Here is a 20,683-nt window from a genome sequence, read left to right as displayed (position 1 = left end):
CCATCTCATGTTATTGGACCAATTCAATATGTTGTATTTTCAAACCTATAACATAATTACAGTAGTTTGTGTTTGTAATCCATACTGCTTTTCTGGAGTGGAGGAGTTAATTCTTGATGTTATTTTTCTTTTTAAAAATCTCTTTTTAAAATACTTATGGGTTTCAAGAAGTAAGTTTTTTAATATTTTTGAGGCCTGCTTCAATGCATGCCATCAGTGAATGGGAGAATTTGGAGAACCTTGTTATTTTTATGTAGACTCTGTATTAGGTATTCATGACAAAAATTTAAATAACACAAGATGCTATGGTAGAAGTGACTGTGGAGAAAACTACCCAATGTCTTGCTGAGTATTAACACCAAGGAAGATATAAAACAAGAAGACATATACTCACAATTTTTCCCAATATCATTAAAAATAAGTATGAGAGATTAATTTATCTATTCATACAAGAAAACCAAAGTGGATGAAAAACTCACTATACAAATGAGACATGCCAAATGAAAATACAACCTATTAAGTTTTAAAGTGATACTGTGTTAAATAATATGCTTTAAAATAGACAAAGGTGATATTATAATATTTTTTTTCAGTTAGTTGCATGATTGTAAAGATGTAATTTGCTGTAAAGTACTTTTTTGTCATAGCAAAAAACTGGCAACAAAATGGATGTGCAGATACTAGAAAATGACTAAACAAAATCGAGGAATATGAATGTCATGGAATATTGTTGTACCATAAAAATGATGAATATGAGAAATTAAAGATGCTTGTTGAATGAATTAAGAGAAATATAAGAAGAGCTAATCCTAACTGATGCAGAGTGAAGAAAGTAAAACCATAAGAACTCTGTACCCAACAACTATCATAATTTAAATTAAAACAGTATCGAAAGACAGGTGAATTCAGATGAACTATCATAGAAAAATTTATTTTCAGGAAACAATAGATAAAACACATGTCTCCTCTTAATAGAAAAGTAGAACACTGTACGCACAGAACTTTGCCTATGTTGTCACATGTAGTTTCTTTGTCCACTAGTTTTGTTCAATTTTTATTGTTACAAAAGTTCAACTGGAGGACAGTATATCGGGAAATTACTCTAACTTAAAACAAGAACAAAATTAAAAAACAAAACAAAACATGGTCTTCTATAGAAGATTATTTGTGAAAGACTGTTCCTTCCGCATGTCTTCAACAAGGATATATCTGATATGTTCTTAGAATATTCTAACAAAGATTTGAGAAAGTAGGAATATGGGTTGGGTTGTTACTGATGTCTTTTGTGGAAACATCCATTATTATTTCCATAGTGGGGAGGAGGGGTTCAATTTCTTGAAAATTGATCCCTTAGTGACCTTAAAATTGTGTTGTCTCTGTGATTTCCTTCTATATGCATGTAATCTTCTTGATTTCATTATCTTAAATACTAGTGTCTCTCCCTCATGCATCATCAGCTAATGACATGACACTGACAATGAGAATGCATCTTTAGTTATAAGTATATGGGCAGATTTATTCCATGTTATTTCCTATTTATACTGTATATTGCTTGCTTTGTATATATTTGTTTGAATGTTGTTTCTCCCATTAGATTATAAGACCCTTGAAGTCAGGACTGTTTTTGGCCTCTTTTTATATCCCTAGAATTTAGCACAGTGCCTGGCACATAGTAGGTTCTTAATCAATATTTATTTATTGATTATTATTAACAGTAATGCTAATAATGATTATAGCTATCACTTATATAGGGCTTTGAGATTTGAAATCACAGAAATATTCTCATTTTATCCTCACAATAATCCTGGGTGGTAGGTGTTATTACTCCACCTTATTTTGCAGATGAGAAAACTGAAGCAGAGGTTAAGTGACTTGCCCAGTCTCACTGTGTCCATAAATTCATTTCTACTTATTGCCCTTCTAATTTCTTTTCCAAAAGTTGTCTTAGCTGGAATTCATGGCAAGCTCTTTGTAGACAATGCAACTTTCTTCTGATGCTTTGTAAAGCAATTCTATTCATAATCTCACATTCTCTTTATCCCTAATGTCAAGCAAATAAGCTTACACTTTAAACCGGTATTATCCTTGACCACCATGTTTCTTTGCTTGACTAGGAGATCAAGGATATTTTATGTTAAGCAGTTTACTACTCTTTAACTTTTCTCATTGTGGCGGTCATTTTTCATTGCTTAACTTCTCTAAGAAATAGTGATAAAAGAAATAACCTTACTTTTGCCCATTTACCTGCTTTTGAAGTCGACAATTTGTTGAGACAGGTTGATGTTTAAGCTGTAATTATGTCCTACAATGTCTTCTCAGTTTCATTCTTTCTTTTAAGGTGGTATGTATTTTGACCTTTGCTCAAACCATTCAATGATGTGCCAGCATATAGACAGCCAATTCTACTCCATTGCAACATTATCTATAAATAGTCATTAGCTGTCCACTGAGATACGATCAATTTTATTTTTTGTGAAGTCAAGAGTTGTTTACTATGGCCAACAGATTCCAAGGCTCTTCTTCAATAAAACATAGATGACATACAGACATGAGGCTTCTACATAATATTCTTCTTTTGTTTATTGATTTCAAATCATTTTTTCAGCTCTTCTTTTGCTTATATTTGCATTGAAATCATCGACTATTATAGTATATGCTGATACATCCTGAAGTCTCTTGTCAAGCTCTTCACAAAATTTCTTTATTGATTTACCCTCTTCAACTGATGTTGGTACATGGGCAACAATTATATTTGTGGTGGTCTGGATTTGTGATTATCATGACCACTGCACGATAGGATTACCAAGTGTCAAAGAGTCATAGGATCATCAAATCACATATTTAGATTTGAAAGGGAAATTATATAGAAATTGTATAATTCAGTTCATCATTTTACAGAAACTGATACTTAGAGAGATTAAATGTACTGCCCAAGGTCACATAACTAGTAAGTGTCCTGTGAAATGTTATTTCTCGTTGTCTTTGGGTATACAATGAAACCAACTTCATTAAATCCTTTATTAATCTCTCCAAGGAAAACCCAATGAGCTACTCTCCTATTTTGATTTCATTAAGCATTCTGCTTTGATTTGAAATGAAAATATCTATATCAATATCTATCTATCTGTCCATTATCTGTGGTTTTGTTCCTCTAGTAGTATATCAACTCAGTTTTTGGACAAAATTCACACATTAAAAGAACTAATATTAGAGGGTATAAGAATTGTGTTTCTTAGCATCCTTTGCCCCCTTTCTCACCATTTTATGCTTACTGCTGATGAGTCAGAAAGGAGCTGTATAAAACTGAGGGCCAATTTATATTTTTGCATATGTCATGATATTGGAGAAGGAAATGGCAAACAACTTCAATATCTTTGCCAAGGAAATCCAAAATGGGGTCATGAAGAGTAAGATGTAATGGAAAACAATAATGACAAATGTGTCGTGGCATGGCCAAGAAATTATTTAACTAGCAGCCAGCTCCCTGGTGATGAGTCTCTTCATTCTTAGCTAGGCTGGCCTTTGGACCAATGACTTGCTGACAGGTCTATACTCAAAGTCTTTCTAGTTTGATGGAATTTGCCAGATTTTGTGGTCCTCCACATAGCCTTAGAGAACCTAGGGCCATTTATCATAAATAATACCTTACATTTATACAATAATAATTTTTTTCTGAGCACTTTGATATTGTTACACTGAAATGCTTGCTTTGTATAACATGAATAAGTTAAATCCAATTGCTTACCTTCTCAAGAAGGGGAGGGAAAGAGGGAGGGAGAGAATTTGGAACGAAACATTTAAAAAATTTTACATGTATTTAGGAAAAAATAAAATGATAGTCAAAAAATATATCACCTAATTTTATGCTTATAAAAAACCTATGAGATAGAGGCCTGGTCATTATTTCCACTATATAGATGATATGCTTAAAATCTCTTTCTCATGAATCCCTGGGATATAGGGAAGACTCTGGATTTCCAAAAGCTATGCTAGTACAACAGAAGATCTCCAAGGTTCTCCCGAATTGGAAAGGTTTCAAAGACAATCCTGATGGTCAGCTATGTCTGTCCTCTGAGGACAAGACTACCAACCCACACTGGCAGAAGCTCATCATCTTAAGTATGGATACATGGAAAGGAATTTTTTCACCCTAACCATCCATGAAGATTATTTACTAAGGTTAAGAAGGGTTTCTTTTGCACTGGTGAAAAGAGTGCCTATATAAGTGAAAAAATAGCTCTGAAGCAATGTGGGGTAGTACGGTGGTACTCAAATGCTGCCTCTGTCACTGTGTGACCTTGGGCAAGTCACTCAAGTTCTCTGGGCCTTGGCTTCTTCCTTCCAAACAAGAGGTTTGGATTAGATGATTGTCTATATTCCTTACAGATCTAAGATCTTAGATCTAAGATCCTGTGATCCTTGAGGTATTGAAAAGGGCATGAAAAGATAAGATATTCACCCAACACCAAAATGTTAGGGTGAGAAATGTGATTAGAGACAGATAGAGAGACTGACAGAAAATAGAGGCAGACAGATGATAGAGCATTTAGAAGCATTTACTATGTTCTAAGCACTACTGTAAGTGCTGGGGATACAAAAACAAGAAAGCAAGACAGACCCTTGTCTCAAGGAGCTTACGTTCTATGAGGGGAAGACAAAACATCATAAAGGGGAAGAGAAGGAAAGAAGGAAGGACAGAGGGAGGGAGGAAAAGAAAAAGGGAGGAAGAAAAAGAAAGAAACGAAGGAAGGAAGGAAGGAAGGAAGGAAGGAAGGAAGGAAGGAAGGAAGGAAGGAAGGAAGGAAGGAAAAATAATAGTTCTAAGTTGAAAATATAAGAATTTTTCTGCAGAGGATGACATCAAAAATGGTCATCATGGAATCATCATAGTCAAAATCTTAATAATAATAACACTAGGAAAAACGAAAATGCTGACAGAGAGTTGAGAAAGCAGTTATCTAGTATCTACTATCATAAGCCAGGAAACCTGTGTTGGAGGTGGAGTAAGCTGGTAGGTGAATGTAGAGTAAATAGGAAGGCTGGTCTTTTTCAAGATATAGAGGGTCTGTAAAGGAACTCATCAATCAATGGGTTAGCCTCAGGGTAGAAGGCAAATTCCTACCTCCCAGAACCTAATGCTCATGCCACAATCAGGATGTTGTAATTTTATATTTGATAGAGGGAGAGAAAACACATCTCAGAGAGAAAAAGTGAAAATCACATCTCTGTCTGTATTTGAACCTCTTAACCACTGCTTGGATGTGTGTATGTTATCATCACTTTTAAATAGTGTTTGAGGTTTCCTCATTATAAAATACAGGGAGGTATAAATAAGCAGCTAGGTCCCATAGGCTTTAAAGTGTTAAAATTTAAAACTGAACTAAAACTTTCCATACACCCACTATCATGAGATAACCCTCTCTAGTCTGATAAGACTATTAAGATAATCAATAGAATTAAAGTGACCCACCACAAAAATTCATCAGAAAAATAAAGAAAGGTTACATTCTTGTTAATAATAGAAAATAGAAATGAGAGCCATGTATCACAGAAGCAATTTCTGTTGGTTAGAAAATAAAGAGTTCTACTTCTTGGTACTTATCCAGCAGCAGGGGATCATTACATTTGATAGTGCACCATTCAATTAACATTACCTCTTGATTTTTCCCATAAACTATATTAACAACATGGGTGAGGAAGTCATTGACAGAAAGGATTACTTTTAAACATTTACTCTTCTGCTTCCTGGGACCCTCTCACTGATGAGGCTGATTTTTTTTTTCATCTCAAATATGAAGCACAATTGTTAATGTTCATTTTTTTCATTATGAACCAGACTGCTGGGCATTGTTGGTTGTGGTCCTTCATTCTTGAAGAGGACCAAAATGGCATCACCATTGTAAAGTGAAGTTTCAGTGTGTCCAACTGTGGCTGATCAGACCAATATGAGCTGAGAATGCTGTACTACAGGTTGGGCACAGATAGTCCATGTGAATATTTGGGGTGGTTACTCCAGATTTGCGCATCCTACATTTCCTTTGTGCTGTCTCAATTCTGCTTTGCTCAAAGAGCTCAGCACCTTTTCTTATGTGGACATGCCATGCTGAGCAGTCCTGTGCCAGCGTCTCCCATGTCTCACAATCAAATCCAAAGTTCTTGAGAGAGATTTTGAGAGTGTCTTTTTATCACCTTTTCCAACCACCATGTAATCACCTGCTTCATGAAAATTCTCCATAAAATAGTCTTTTGGGCAAGTGTACATTTTGTATTCAAACAACATGACCAGCCCATTGGAGTTGCTCTCTCTGAAGCAAAGTTTGAATGCTTGGCAGTTCAGCTCGAGCAACGACTTTGGTGTCTGGTATTATGCTATCAGGTGATCTTCAGAATCTTCCTAAGACAGTGCAAATGGAAGCAATTCAGTTTCCTGGCATGGTACTTGTAGACTGCCCATGTTTCATAAGCATGTAGCAGTGAGGTCAGCACAATGTCTCTGTAGACCTTCAGTTTGGTAGTCAATCTAATACCCCTTGTCTCCCAAACTTTTCTACAGAACCTCCTGAACACTGAGCTAGCTCTGGCAATGCATACGTCAACCTCATTGTCAATGTGTACATCCCTGGAAAGTACACTGCCAAAGTAAGTGAACTTATCCACAGCATTCAAAACTTCTCCATTTGTTGTAACTGATAGCTCCACATATGGATGGTGTGGTGGTGGATGATGGAACACCTGTGTTTTCTTGTTGTTGATTATTAGGCCAAAATTAGCACAGGCAGCAGAGAATTAATCCATACTTTATTGAATCTCAGCTTTAGAGGCTGCATTGCCTGCACAATCATCTGCAAACAGAAAATCATGCACCAACACTCCCTCCACTTTGGTCTTGGCTCGTGCCTTTTCAAGTTGAAGAACTTACCATCAGTACAGCAGGTAACCTTGGTGCCTAGTTCATTCTCATTGAAAGCATTTGTCAACATGGTTGAAAACATCAAGTTAAAAAGCATGGGAACAAGCACACAGCCCTGTTTCACTCCATTGGTGACTGGGAAGGCATGAGAGCATTGTCCACTATCCACACATGGTTTACCAGGGTGTGATCACTGCACATGCTGCAGCTTCTTAGAGTCACAGGTGAGAGTTGGATAGAACAGGTGGACATCAAAGGTGGAAAGCAGCCCTGAAAAGGGCTTGGCAGCCATCACACCAAAGGTACTGGTCCTCCCTGAACACACTCTACACTGGGTGCTGTTCTTACTAGTTCTATGACCATAAACAATCATTTCACCTCGGTGCCTCAGTTTCCGCACTTGTAGAAGATGTCTAGTAATATCTGTGATCTCTGTCTCATCAAGTTGTGGAGAGTCTCAAGTGAGGTAATATAAAAATTGCTTAGTAAACCTTAAAGCACTATATTAATCATTTAATGATTAATAATAATTATCAACAATAATAAATGATATTTTTAATAACTGATTAATATTAATGTTTTCTCATAGTAATAGCTTAATAAATGTTATCTCATTCATGTCTATGTAGTCTGGAAGGGAAGAAGGCAACTAGGTGCCACAGTTGCTAGAGTGGCAGCCCTGGAGTCAGGAAGACCTGAGTTCAAATTTGGCCTCAGACACTTACTAGCTGTGTGACCCTGAGCAAGTCACTTAAACCTGTTTGCCTCAGTTTCTTCATCTGTAAAATAAGCTGGAGAAAGAAATTGAAAACCCTGCCAGTATCTTTGTGAAGAAAACCCCAAATGGGTTATCCTCACTATAACCCCCTGAGAGGTAGGTGCTATTACATTTTATATATATTTACTTATCCCATTTTACAGTTCAGGAAACTGAGGCAGACAGATGTTGTGACTTTCTCAGGGCTACACAGCAAGGAAGTATCTGAGTTTAGATTTGAACTGAGGTCTTCCTGATTCCAAGCTCAGCATTCTGTTCACTTGTGCCCCCTAGCTAGATAGAGTCATAGGAGTTGTGTTTGAACTCTGTCTTGCTTTCTGTATGACCTTAGGAAACCCCCTTAATCTTTCTAGTCCCTCAGTTTTCTCATTTGTAAAATGCATCTGGGGTGGTATTTGAACTAGAGAATTCTAAAAGTTTTCTTAACCATGTTCTACTACCCTGTAGTATAGATTTAAAGCTGGGATGAATCCTGAGGACATTCAAAACAATTCCCTCATTTTATAATGGAGAACACTGAGGTTGTGATTTCTTAACGTCACACAGATAGTAAATGATCCATGCAGGATATGAACACAAGTCCTCCTCCAAATTCAATGAGTTTGTGTGTGTGTGTGTGTGTGTGTGTGTGTGTGTGTGTCCACTGTTTGACAATGCACCCCTGTGGTAATTCCAAACCCTTCATTGTGGTCCATTGGTACATTCATTAGGCTCTTTTGTGATTATTTACATTATACAGGACAACAGGATCTTAGAGTTGGAAGGCACCTTAATGATCTGATTTGATCCCCTTATTTCAGAGGCAAGGAGATTTCTTAGCAAACACATCAGCTATCACCTCCCTGTCATGCCCTCACATCAGTGGATCTCCTCAGTGAGCCTCTGGGTAAATGCCTTCCTCTTGTCCAATAGGATATGAGGGCACACAATGCTGGCTCATAATCTAGCTGTCCTCAAGGCTAAATGGACCAGAAACATTCATAGAAAATCAGGGTTAGAGGAGATCTCAGAAATCACTTCTTTTTCGGTTTCTTTGTTTTCATTTTGTTTTGTTTTGACTTGGAGAGAGAATAAAAGGTGAAGGACAAAATTGGTAGTGAAGAGGGGGAAAGTGCGTGTGTGTGTGTGTGTGTGTGTGTTTGTGAAAGAGAAAGAGAGTAGTCTTTGTATCCCTGTAATGTATAAACACAGACAACATTGAAGAACAAATTAATCCACAATTAGCCAATTAATCTAAATTAGGGGAATGGTGAATGCTAACCATTTCATGTAAATTAAAACAAAAGAAAAAAAAAACCCTTCCTTAAACCACCCATGTGCAAGCTGTTGAATTTGCAGAAGTTTCATCTGGTTAGGACAGTCAGTTTTGTGGACATGAGCAACTTCAGCGAATCCTAGAGTGTGCTATTTTGAGTCAGGATAAAAATGAGTGATTGCTGTTTGGAAAAAAGCCTAATGATGAGTGAAGTCAAACAGTTCTGCAATGACATAACAAAGTGTCAAAAGAAATTTAAGGGATAGCAGTCTTTTTTTTTTTTGCCTACCCTAGAAGGCTGATAGAAGTTAGAGGTTCATGATAATGCCTAATCACTGCCACGACTGATCACCACACTGAAAAGGTCAGAGATTTGGTTTCTGTGAAAAGATGATTAACTTCCAGAGTGATAACTGAACAGTTAAATTTAGATTGAGGACAAAGCTCATTTGGAAAAAATAATTGAATGTGAAAAAATATTTCTAGCAAGATCATGACACATTTTGTAGTTAATCATAATTTATCCACTCATCTATTCAACAAGCATTTATTAAATGTCTATTCTGTATGTACCAGGCACTGTGCAAGATGCTAGAGAAACAAAGGCAAAAATGAATTAACCCCTTCCCTCAAGAAACTTATATTCTTTTTTTCATCCAAAGACAAAATTTATTAGAACATCCATTGGGTGGATGAGATTTTAAGAATCTGCCATATTGACCAGATTTTAAGAATCTGAACATCTGTATCACTAATGCAAGCAGGCCAGACTCTTAAGGAATCTGAGCCAGAAGCTTACATTCTTCTTGGAAAAGATGCAACCTAGAATTTAGTTTATAAAAATATACAAAATAAGTACAACTTACTTCCGAGAGTGAGCGGAGAACATTAACAGTTAAGGTAATTGGGCAAGTATCAATGAGGCCACTGTCCTTGAATTTAGCTTTTGGAGGAGCGAGGGATTCCTAAAGAGAGGTCCTAACGACCTCGGAACCAAATAATTGTGCTCAACAACATTTTTAATTTCTTTTCTAAACAGATCCCATGGAAATGTGTGGATATTTTCAGTTTTCAGTTCACACTCAGGAAAGTCTATGTGGCCTCAAGCAGTCAGAGATCCAATCTTTGGGTCAGGAAGAACCTAGAATCAAGTCTTGCCTCTGAAGTTCACTGCCTTTGAGACCCTGGGAAATAAATCACTTAACTTCTTGGTGTCCTAGAGCAGTGTTTCTTAAATTGCAGGTCGCCACCCCATATGGGGGTCGTGTAACTGAATGTAGGGGTCCCAAAAATTTGGCAATAGCAAAAGGTTTCTAAATGCACAACAACCTGTGTAATCAGTGTAAGGTGTGGCCCACATTGCATTGCAAGGCTTCCCTGCAGCCTTGGTTCTGAACACAGCATTGATGATTATAAAATCAAAATATTGATCAACTCTGAAAAACATTGAAGATGCTCTATGTCCTGAAATATCCAATATGCCGCCAAGATTTAATTCTTCATGTAAAAATAAATGAGCACATTCACCTCATTCGTATGCAAATTTACTTTCATCTTTAATAAATGTTAGTTATATGTATATTAAAGAATTGTTATAAAATAAATTTCTGTGTGATTTATTATCTGTAAATGTTTGATTTGTGTACCTATTTTATATACCTATATACCAGGGATCAATTGAAAAATTTCTTGGGCAAAAAGTGATTGAGTGGAAAAAGTTTAAGAAGCTCTGTCCTAGACTATAAAATGATCTTCATTAGAGAGGGAGAGGGAGTTTTCTCTCCAGGGACTCCTGAGACTAACGAACTTATGAAAGCAAAGGAGCATACACACACACACACATTTATACTTTCCATTTCAGCAACTCTTTTCTAGTTGAGGGGTTGGGGGAATGGTATTGAAATAACAATAATAATATCTAACATTTATTGGGCCTTAAAGTTTACACAGGGCTTCACAAATATTAATTCTTTTTATCCTCATAACAACCCTGGGAGGTGGGTGACATTATGTTAAAGTTAAGGAAACTGAGACAGACAAAAGTGACTCACCCAGGATCACACAACTAGCAAGTGGCCAAGGTTGAATTTGAACTCAGGATTTCTTGACACCAGACCCAGAACTTACACATCTTCAACGTGGCAGTTTTTCAACTCATCGTAGTCTGATACATAGAATTAGAAGAAACTCATAGGTCATCTAGTAAATGGGAAAACTAAGAAGCAGGGAAATTATCCAAAGTCATACAATGAGTAACCAACAAAGGTGGAATTTGAACCCTGAACTTCTATTTTGGAGTACTAGACCTGTACTTTCATTAGCACTGATGTGGAGACTCCTATCAAAATTGATTCCCACTTACTCTGCAACTTATGGTCTTAGAGAGCTGCCTGGGGCATCTGGAAATTAAGTAACTTGTTCAGGGTCCCACAGCCAATACATATCAGAAGCACTCAGGTCTTCTTGACTCCAAAGCTGATTTTATCTACTACAAAACATTGCCTCCTCCACGTGTTTATGATGAAAGAATTTTCACTCAAAGTTGTATTACTCAGCTTAGTCACCCACCTACTCCATCAAGTGACCTTATAGTTATTTCCAAAAATCCATTCGACTCTAAATCAGTTCAGCAAATATCTATTGATGCCCTACTAGATTGAATACCAAGTTAGATATGGGATAAAAATACTTGCAAGGATACAAAGAGAGACAATGTGGAAGAGTGGAAAGCTCCCTATGTTCAGAGTCAGAAGTTATGATGGACAAATGGATGGATGAATGGATGGATAGGGAGATTTATGGATGGATCTATGGATGAACAGACAGATGCATACATAGGTAGATAGAGAGAGAGAGATGGATGATAAATGGATGTATGCCTATGTAGATACATAGGTAGATGATAAATATATGAAAGATGCATACATAGGTAGACAGACACATAAGTAAATAGATACATAGACAGACAGACAGACAGATACATAAATAGATAGATAGATGGATGGATGGATAGATGACACATAGATGGAAAAGAGAGAGAGACAGAGAGAGAGAGAGAGACAGAGAGAGAGAGAGAGAGAGAGAGAGAGAGAGAGAGAGAGAGAGAGCAATTATTAATAGTTTACTGTGAACTATATTCCAGACACTGTGCTAAGTTCTGGAAATACAAATATACAAGCAAATCGGTCCCTATCTGCAAGGAGCTTACATGCTAAGAGAGAAAACAAGACATAAAGGGGAGCTGGAAAATGAGGGTCATGGTAATGAACAGAAACCAAGAAATGGCACAGCCTCCCAGGTCTCAGCAAGATAAAGTGACAGCTCACTTTCAGAGTCAGGAGGACCTAGAGGGAGATTCCAAGTTTCAGGTGAGGTAGAGATGGTGAGAGAGGAGGGACATGGTGAGAAGAATGGTAGGAGGACCTAGGTTCTTACTGCTACTCTGACACCTTTTAGCTGCATGACTATGCAGCTAACCCAAGTTTTCCACCTATAAGATAAGGAGGGGTGGAGGTGGGCTAGATAGATTCTCAAAGTCACTTTCAGGTCTAAATCTCTGATACTAAATAAGAGGTCTCATTTTGTCTCCAAGGAATTTGCAATCCAGTCTAGACTAGGAAAGGACAGCTAGGTGGCACAATGGATAGAGTGCCACACCCGAAGTCCAGAAGATTCATCTTCCTGAGTTCAAATCTGACCTTTTAAGCTGTATGACCTTGGACAAGTCACTTAACCATATTTGCCTCAGTTTTCTCATGCAAAAAATAAACTGGAGAAGGAAATGGCAAGCCAGTCCAATATCTTTGCCAAGAATACCCAAAATGGGATCCCTCAGACATGACTGAACAGCAACAGCGATGGCTAGGAAAGCCCTTCTGAAAGGAGTGTTTCAAAAAAGTTTGTGAAGAATGGCAGTTTCATGATTTCATTTAAATGTGTTGATTTATAAAATATACATATTTTTTGTTACAGCATTATATAGGGGCAAATGTTGGAGGGAATATGAGATATAAGTAGGTAGAGAGCTAGATATTAACTTTTGAGCTATTTGCAAATGTGTTTTGATTGTTTGCCGTTTTCCAAATACTTGTTGAAAAAAAAAACAGAAAAAATAGAGAGAATTTGGAACTCAAAATTTTTTTAAAGTGTTAATAATTAATTATTTATTTTTAAAAGCAAAAAAAGTGCAGGCTATGGCCCACATAATGCGTGCGTGTGTGTGTGAGTCTGTGTGTGTATGTGTTGCTACATTAAATGTGCTTTAAGCTTCTCAGTCATCCTTTAGCTGTAGAGAATTCTTTAGCTGTAGAATGCTCAACCTGAAGTCAGCTTCAGTCCTGCCTCTACTAACTCACTAGTTGTGTGAGCACAGACAAGTTACTTAATTTCTCTCTCTGAGCCTCAGTTTTGGTCCTAGATAGAACATCAGATTTTGTCAGCCCACTGCAGCTCAAAACTCCCGAGCTCAAGCAAATCTACTATTCTCAGCCTTCCAGGTAGCAGGGAGCACAGGTGGTCACTGTCATGCCCAGCTCAAGACTAGGATGCCATGTCTTTGCATTAGATGTCTTTTATGTACTCTTTCCTTACCTCTGACTTTTAGAACTCCTGGTCTCTTTCTTAGACTCAATGCTGCCTTTCTGGATCTCTTCAAAAGCCAGTGCCACACCCACTTTATTATCTCATATCTGCTTTGCATCTATTTTACATATAAGAAGCCTCACTTTCACCTATACTTTCTCCAGGCTCCTACTCTTCCTCTCCCACTTTGATTAGTTATTTCTTTTCTTTTATTGAAAAGGACCATCCCTTGAGTAGCTATTTAAAGAGGTCTATTCATTGAATGGGTGTATCTCACTCAAAGTGAGAATGTGATAAGACCTTAGCCTAAAATGGCCAAGGTCCCACATTGCATCCTGGGTCCTCTCCAGTTGTCCTGATTTAAATCTTGCCACTGAACCCAGATGGCTCTGGAGGAGAAAGTGAGGCTGGTGACCTTGCAGAGCCCTCCCTCACTCACATCAAAGTCAATTGCAAGTCATGTCATCATCTTGATGTCATGGTCCTCTGAGAGAATGAAGGACAAACACAACACAACAGCAACAATTCTTTCTCCTTAGTACTGCAATGGATTATCTGAAATGGATTATCTTCTCTTATTAGACTGTTAGCTCCTTGACGACTGTTGTTTTTGCTTATATCTGTACTACCAGTGCTTAACATAATGCCTGGCATGTAGTAAGTAGAAAACATTTAATAAATACTTTGTCTTCTTTCTCTCCTTTCTTCCTTCTTTTCTTCCTTTCTTTCTTCTTTTTTGTTTCCCTCCTTTTTTTCATCCATCCATGTTTCCTTCCTTTCCTCCTTCCTTCTTTTGGCTTTTTTCCTTTCATCTTTTCTTCCTTTTTTATCCTTCCTTTTTTCCCTCTTTCCTTCCCTCTTCTTTTTTCTTCCTTTCTCTCTTTTTCTTTCTTTCTCTTTCACTATCTTTTTTTTAATTTTTCTATCAATTGGAACATATAGTATCTATTTTAGGACTATACAGGTACAGTTATGCCCCAATAGTGTATAATTGTCTTAAGAACAGACTATTTCAATTATATCTTTGTAGCCCTACCACCAGGGGTAGCTAGGTAGTACAAAGGATAGAGTGCCAGATATGGAACAGGGAACACTCATTTTCCTGACTTCAAATCTGGCCTCAAACACTTACTAACAGTGTGATACCTGGACAAGTTGTTTGCCTTAATTACCTCATCAGAAAAAATGAGCTGGAGAAGGAAATGGAAAGTCATTCCAGTATCTTTGCCAAGAACAGTTTAAATGGAGTCACAAAGAGTTGGACATGACTGAAAATGACTTGAGCAACAATGACCCTAGCACCAAGGACAGTACTTTGCATGTAGTAGATATTTAATAAATACTCAGTGATAGATTGATGAGATAAATATGAAATGATTTGTAAGCCTCAAAATATACTATATATGCCCATGTCATTACTATTATTTTGCTAAAATATCTCATAGTCAGCCTGCTTCTTTTCTTCTTATATAGACATTTCCTTAAGTCTGTCTTCTGGAAAATGGCAAAGGAGGTCTTTTCATGATGAATATGCTAATATCCTAACCCTTGCTCCCATGCAATTTAGGCTAGTTTTTAATTGAAACCATCTTTGAGACATGATGGTTTCAGGGGACCAAAGGCTCAGACTTTCTATCACCACTTGGGTGCCTGAATGCAAAACAGTCATGAGGAACTCCAAGTATTCTCTGTGAGGTTTGTCTGGTGGACCATGACGGGCAATACAGGCAAGAGATCTTTATGCAGCTGAATCAATTTGGGGGTGTCCTCAACATATAGATATGTTGAATATCCTTCTTTTGATATGGTTAAGAAAGTCTCCTTTTATTAATTGTTGAATGACCTACTAGTATTGCATTTCATTCCAATATAAACTCCCAAGAGACTGGCCTCTCTCAGGCTCAGCCCAAAATGCTAATTCTAGAATTATTCTATATCAGTGGTTATTCCAGTTACCATCCACTCTCCCTTCCCTTGTAGCTGTTTAATAGACATAAAATAATTTGTCTTCAGAAGGTTCTAAGACACTGATTTGTTTCTTTTTTTTTAATAGAAATATATGTACACATACATATATAATATATACATGTATGTATGCATATATATATATATATATATATATAATTTTACATTTATGGAATAAAACAAATATTTCCATAACAGTATAATAAAAAACATGATTGCACATGAAACTGCAAGTCAATTATTCCTTTTAAGTTTATAACATTCCTTTTAAGTTTATAATAAAGTTATCATGTAAATTTTTTTTCTTTTTTTCTTTTCTTCCTTCCCCCCACTGGGAGGGGGGGGGTTCTTCTTTTCTTGAAAACAATATTCTCTAAGACATGGATTACTCCTTTTCCTAAATAGGCTCTCAGCCCTCACATCCCACTTATCTTAAAAAAAAAAAAAAAACAAGGCCTTCAACTCTTTAGAAGTGAAAATACATCTTCTGTTATATAGAGGCATCATGGTACAGGAGCGATGAAGACTGAATTTGGAGTCAGAAGAGGACTAGGCTTTAATCCTTTCTCTAAGGCTTACTAGCTGTGTGACCAAGGGCAAAGCACTTAGCCTCTCAACTTCATCTGTAAAAATGGAGATAATGATAAATGTAGTACCTACTTCCACTGGCATTCAAATAGTGCTGAGAATTCGAGGAAAGACTCCTGAACCTACGTGTGTGTGGGCCAGACAATCTCTGTGATGGTTTTTGGGGAGGAAATTGACAAGAGGATCAATTACAATTATCCCCTCCACATCACAACTTACCCATCATAGTTTCGATATATCATGGGTCGGCACAAGAAATGAGATGGAAATTTGTGCTGATTTCCAGAACACTGGGGTGCCATGTCCCTAACCCCCACAATGTGGAAGGGACAGTAAGATAGAAATAAATATATTCTATACCTATATGTATATATAGATATAGAGTAGGTATAGGTGGCTTCTGATCTTTACTATTGGGGAAGTGACCACAATACTGGGATCTCATATTCACTGGAGTATCACAGAGGAGAAAACTGCTTTATCATTCATGTTAAGTGCTTTGGAAACCTTAAAGTACTTTATAAATTTGAGTTATTATTATTTTTATTATTATTAAATAGAGCCCAGAAAGGGAGACATTTCTGAAATGCTGAATATTTAAGTTCAAAGAAAAAAATGGTCCCAAAGCCTGCATAAGAAAAAAAAGAAAAATTCTAACACTATTTCCTGTTCTGAAAACCTATGATTCTTACATAAAATGAGTGATTTTATGTAACAGATTTTTGGAGACAGACTATTAATCTGTAGACTGGACTACTTAAAAGAAATGGGATATTGAGGAGAATCCTATTTAGGTACAGGCTGAACCTTGCTCAGATGCTTTGACTCTGACTCTGTTAGAGGAGAGAAAACATTTCAAAGGCTCAAGATCTTCCATGACTCATTCTCAGCAGGTCATGCTCACCCTGAGGGCAAGAATGCAAAGTTAAGGTAAAAGAAGTTAGCTATAATCTCAGTTGTACTGGGAAACATGCATGGACCTGAAGGAGATTTTTGTTTCCTGAACATTCTACCTGTCTTTACTAAAAAAAGATAGCCTGATAAAAATAATGATAACTAGCATTTGTATAGCACCTTAGCCCATTACAGGAGGCAGGTGGGTGGCTGAGTGGATAGAGCACTGGACCTGGAAGGAGGAAGACCTGAATTCAAATTCTGCTATAGAAACACCTTTTTGTGTGACTTGGGCAAGTCACTTAATCTCTGTTTGCTTTAATCTACTGGAGAAGATAATGGCAAAACAATCCTGTATCTTTGCCAAGAAAATCACATGGACAGTGTCACAAAGAGTAGGTGCTATTAGTGTTCCAATTTCACAGATGAGAAAACTGAGTCCCAGAGATATCGGAATCTTCCCAGATGGAAGATTTTTTTTCTCCCCTCCACACCATTTTCCTCTTGGTGAACTGCTGTGGTTGTTAATAGCAATGAGGAAAACTTTAAAAGCTTAGCAAGAGTAGCTCAAGAATCTTCCCCAGATCTAGTTTTTCAAAGTCAAAGAAAAGGGCTTAACAATTATTCACACCTTCTCTATTGCTTTTAACAAACCTACAGAGACTCAGAGACAAGAAAGTTATGATCCAAGCTCGAGGTTCTTCTGCCAGTATTGGGCATCTAGGAACAATTTATCTATAATAAATACGCCCTTCCAAACCCCTTTCACTTCGGGTAGTGGAACTTCTCCTCATAAAGAAGGGGAAAATGTACAAAAGCATATGGCTTTTATGAAGCTCCTATATGTATGTGCCACAATACTGGGAATTACACATAATCTAAAGTATTCATGGCCTGGGAAAGCAGACCAGCAAGAGAGCATTTATGCCATACTTTGCCCTGTCGTTGGAACATGATGGAAAGGTCTCTGTAATCAGAACAAGGCTGGAAAAAATGGTTTTTGCCTGTATAACTGGGAACAGGACTTTCACTCTGTCCTCTGTTTTAGGTACAGATCTGACAGAGGAGCATTGTATAACAACGATAAAAAATCCCAACATTTATACAGCATATTAAAGTTTTTGCAAGGCATTTTGCAGACTCTGATTTCCATCAGTTTCACAATAACCTCGTGAGATTGGCATCCCCATTTTATGGATAAGGAAAGTCAAACTCAGAAGATTTAATGAATTACTCTTGTTCTCACAGTCAAGTAAGCATCAGTCTGGATAACCACCCAGGACTTCTTGACTTCAAATCTAACTTTCTTTCCCCTACATTAAGCTGCCTTTGTATATTTAACATTGAAATGATCCCGTGGCAAATCTAACTATTCCTATTCATTAGTCTGACCCAAAGTGGGGTTAAATTTATATGTTTGCTCTGTTTTCAACCATCAGTCATTCTTAATCAAGGAAACACTGAAATATGTTTTTTCGTCTGGAATTAAAACCTCCCTTTTTGGTGCCTCAGGAGTTTTATCAACATTATCTCATCTTCTTTAGCTGAAAGCACATTATTATTACACAGTGATCCAAAATTCATGTGGAGTCCATGATGAAAAACAAAGACTGGCTTTCTTATTAAGTACATCTTTTCACAATGATAGATTCAGCAAACAGTATTAATAGCAACCTGCATTTATATAGAGCTTTAAGATTTGCAATGTTTTTTTACGTACATAATCTCATTTGACATTCAACAGCCAGGTGAAGTAAATACTATAGGTACTATGTCCCCCATCTGAGACTCAGACAAAGTAAGTGAACACACATGCATCTAAGCAATACACAAAATTAGTTCCCCCCCCCCAAAACTGATCTCAATAGGAGGGAATTGGGGGGAAGGGGAACTATGTGTGCCAAATACTGCCTAAACTGTCAGACGCCCTTGCTGTGCTGATTAGTTTTGTTAAAACTGTTGTTTTTCTTCCCTTCATTTTTCTTTGTTACAAGTGAAGGCTTGTCAGGTAGAGGAAGAAGGATGGGATATATTCAGAAATTCACCTTCATTTAAAAAAAAAGATATCAATTATACTTTAAAAAAATATCCTCTGCATCTATCAGGGTGGCTTGCACATGAGTGAACTTATTTCTTCACATCCATAAATGCCACCCTGCCCACCCCCTTCCTCAGTCCTCCTTGCAAAGAAATGCTATTTTGTTCTCCTTTTAGGTAACTCCCTGCTTTGTCCTAGTTTGGTTTTCCCCGAGTATTTAAGAAACCAACTACCTTGGCCCCACATTTGACGGGTGTGCGATGGGTGGGAGTTCTTTATTAGATCTCCTCCTCCCCGCCCGTCCCATCAGCTTTGGGTGTTTCTCCTGGGATTGGCAAATAGAATGATACGACTTCGGCCCAAGCTCCCTTGGCAAACAAGCTCGCCCTTTGTGGTGGGAGACCCCTAAGGTCCCCCTTTCAGGCTGGAGTGTTCTATGAATTGATAGGCGAGGCTTGAGCGTGCATTTCTATGAGGGGGGGAGAACGTGCAGGGTAGAACGCAGACCTTGATGTATGCCTCTGGACAACAAAAGCTGCGAGTTTCAGCTTGATTTGAAAGATAAACATTCATGAGTCGGACCTCTTAGAGAGTGGGATTATCTGGAAACGAGGCCCTGAATGCAAGCCATAAATAAGCGATTTCACACCACCAAAGCAAGAAGAATCCGAGGCTTCTGACATTATTCTGAATGAACATGTTGTACCCCTCCCAGGTTCCCATGCTTGAGAGCACTTGATCATTGTATGCGCAAAATGGGGGGCATCTTTCAACCAGAGACCAGTGACGGGCATACGTAATGGGCTAAATAGTGGACACACACACACACACACACACACACACACACACACACACACACACACACACACACGTTGCTGGAACTCATCTCCATGTCTTAACGCAAGCTCCACTTCGGGTTTTGCCCAGAGCCTAGTCTGCTGATTTCTTCCAGGTTTTCCTTTTCACAGCCCAGCCATCCTATGCTGCGCAGGGAGGGGTGGAGGGTGGAAGGAACAGGGAACATATGCAAGTTTCCAAACGTGCTCTAATATGCATCTTGTATCAAAGGCTGCAGTGATGTCTTTCATCAGCTGCCCAAACTGCTGATATGCTCCAGGCTGTCTTCGTTCCAGCAGAAGGAGTTGGCTCTGCTCTAAAGTGACAGTTTTACCTAATGCAAAGAGGAAGTGGGTTCATGCTGAGAGCTGGAGATTGTCTCATTTTGCATTATCCCCATCCATCTTGTACGTACACACCCTGAAAGAAACCTCAGCTTGCATTTGCCTTTATTCAGCCAGACGTATTTATCTTTCATCTTAGAGCCTTGGGAACAATAAAGGGCCACTCTCTCCCAATGGAATCTGCTCTCTTCTGAGAGGACAGTTGAACGAAGTCCTTGATGCTAAAGGGCACTCTAGGGAACTGGAGAGGGTGACAAGTATACAAGTTGGCCAAGTTCCCAGTCCTGGTTCAGTCAGAGGATAGTGGGATCATAGGAAGATTAATTTAGAGTTGAAAGAGATCTTAGAGGCTACTGAGTTCTATCGCTTCATTTTATAGATGGGAAAACTGAGGTAAGGCTAGCCCTGGCTGATTAACACACAGGTAACTGGGTGACAGCCACGGGAACCTCCACTTTGACTGACCCGTTAGTCATCAAGTCATCAAGGACTT

This window comes from Notamacropus eugenii, chromosome 1 (assembly GCF_028372415.1).
Source record: "Notamacropus eugenii isolate mMacEug1 chromosome 1, mMacEug1.pri_v2, whole genome shotgun sequence".
Lineage (NCBI taxonomy): Eukaryota > Metazoa > Chordata > Mammalia > Diprotodontia > Macropodidae > Notamacropus > Notamacropus eugenii.
This window is presented reverse-complemented; position numbering follows the sequence as displayed.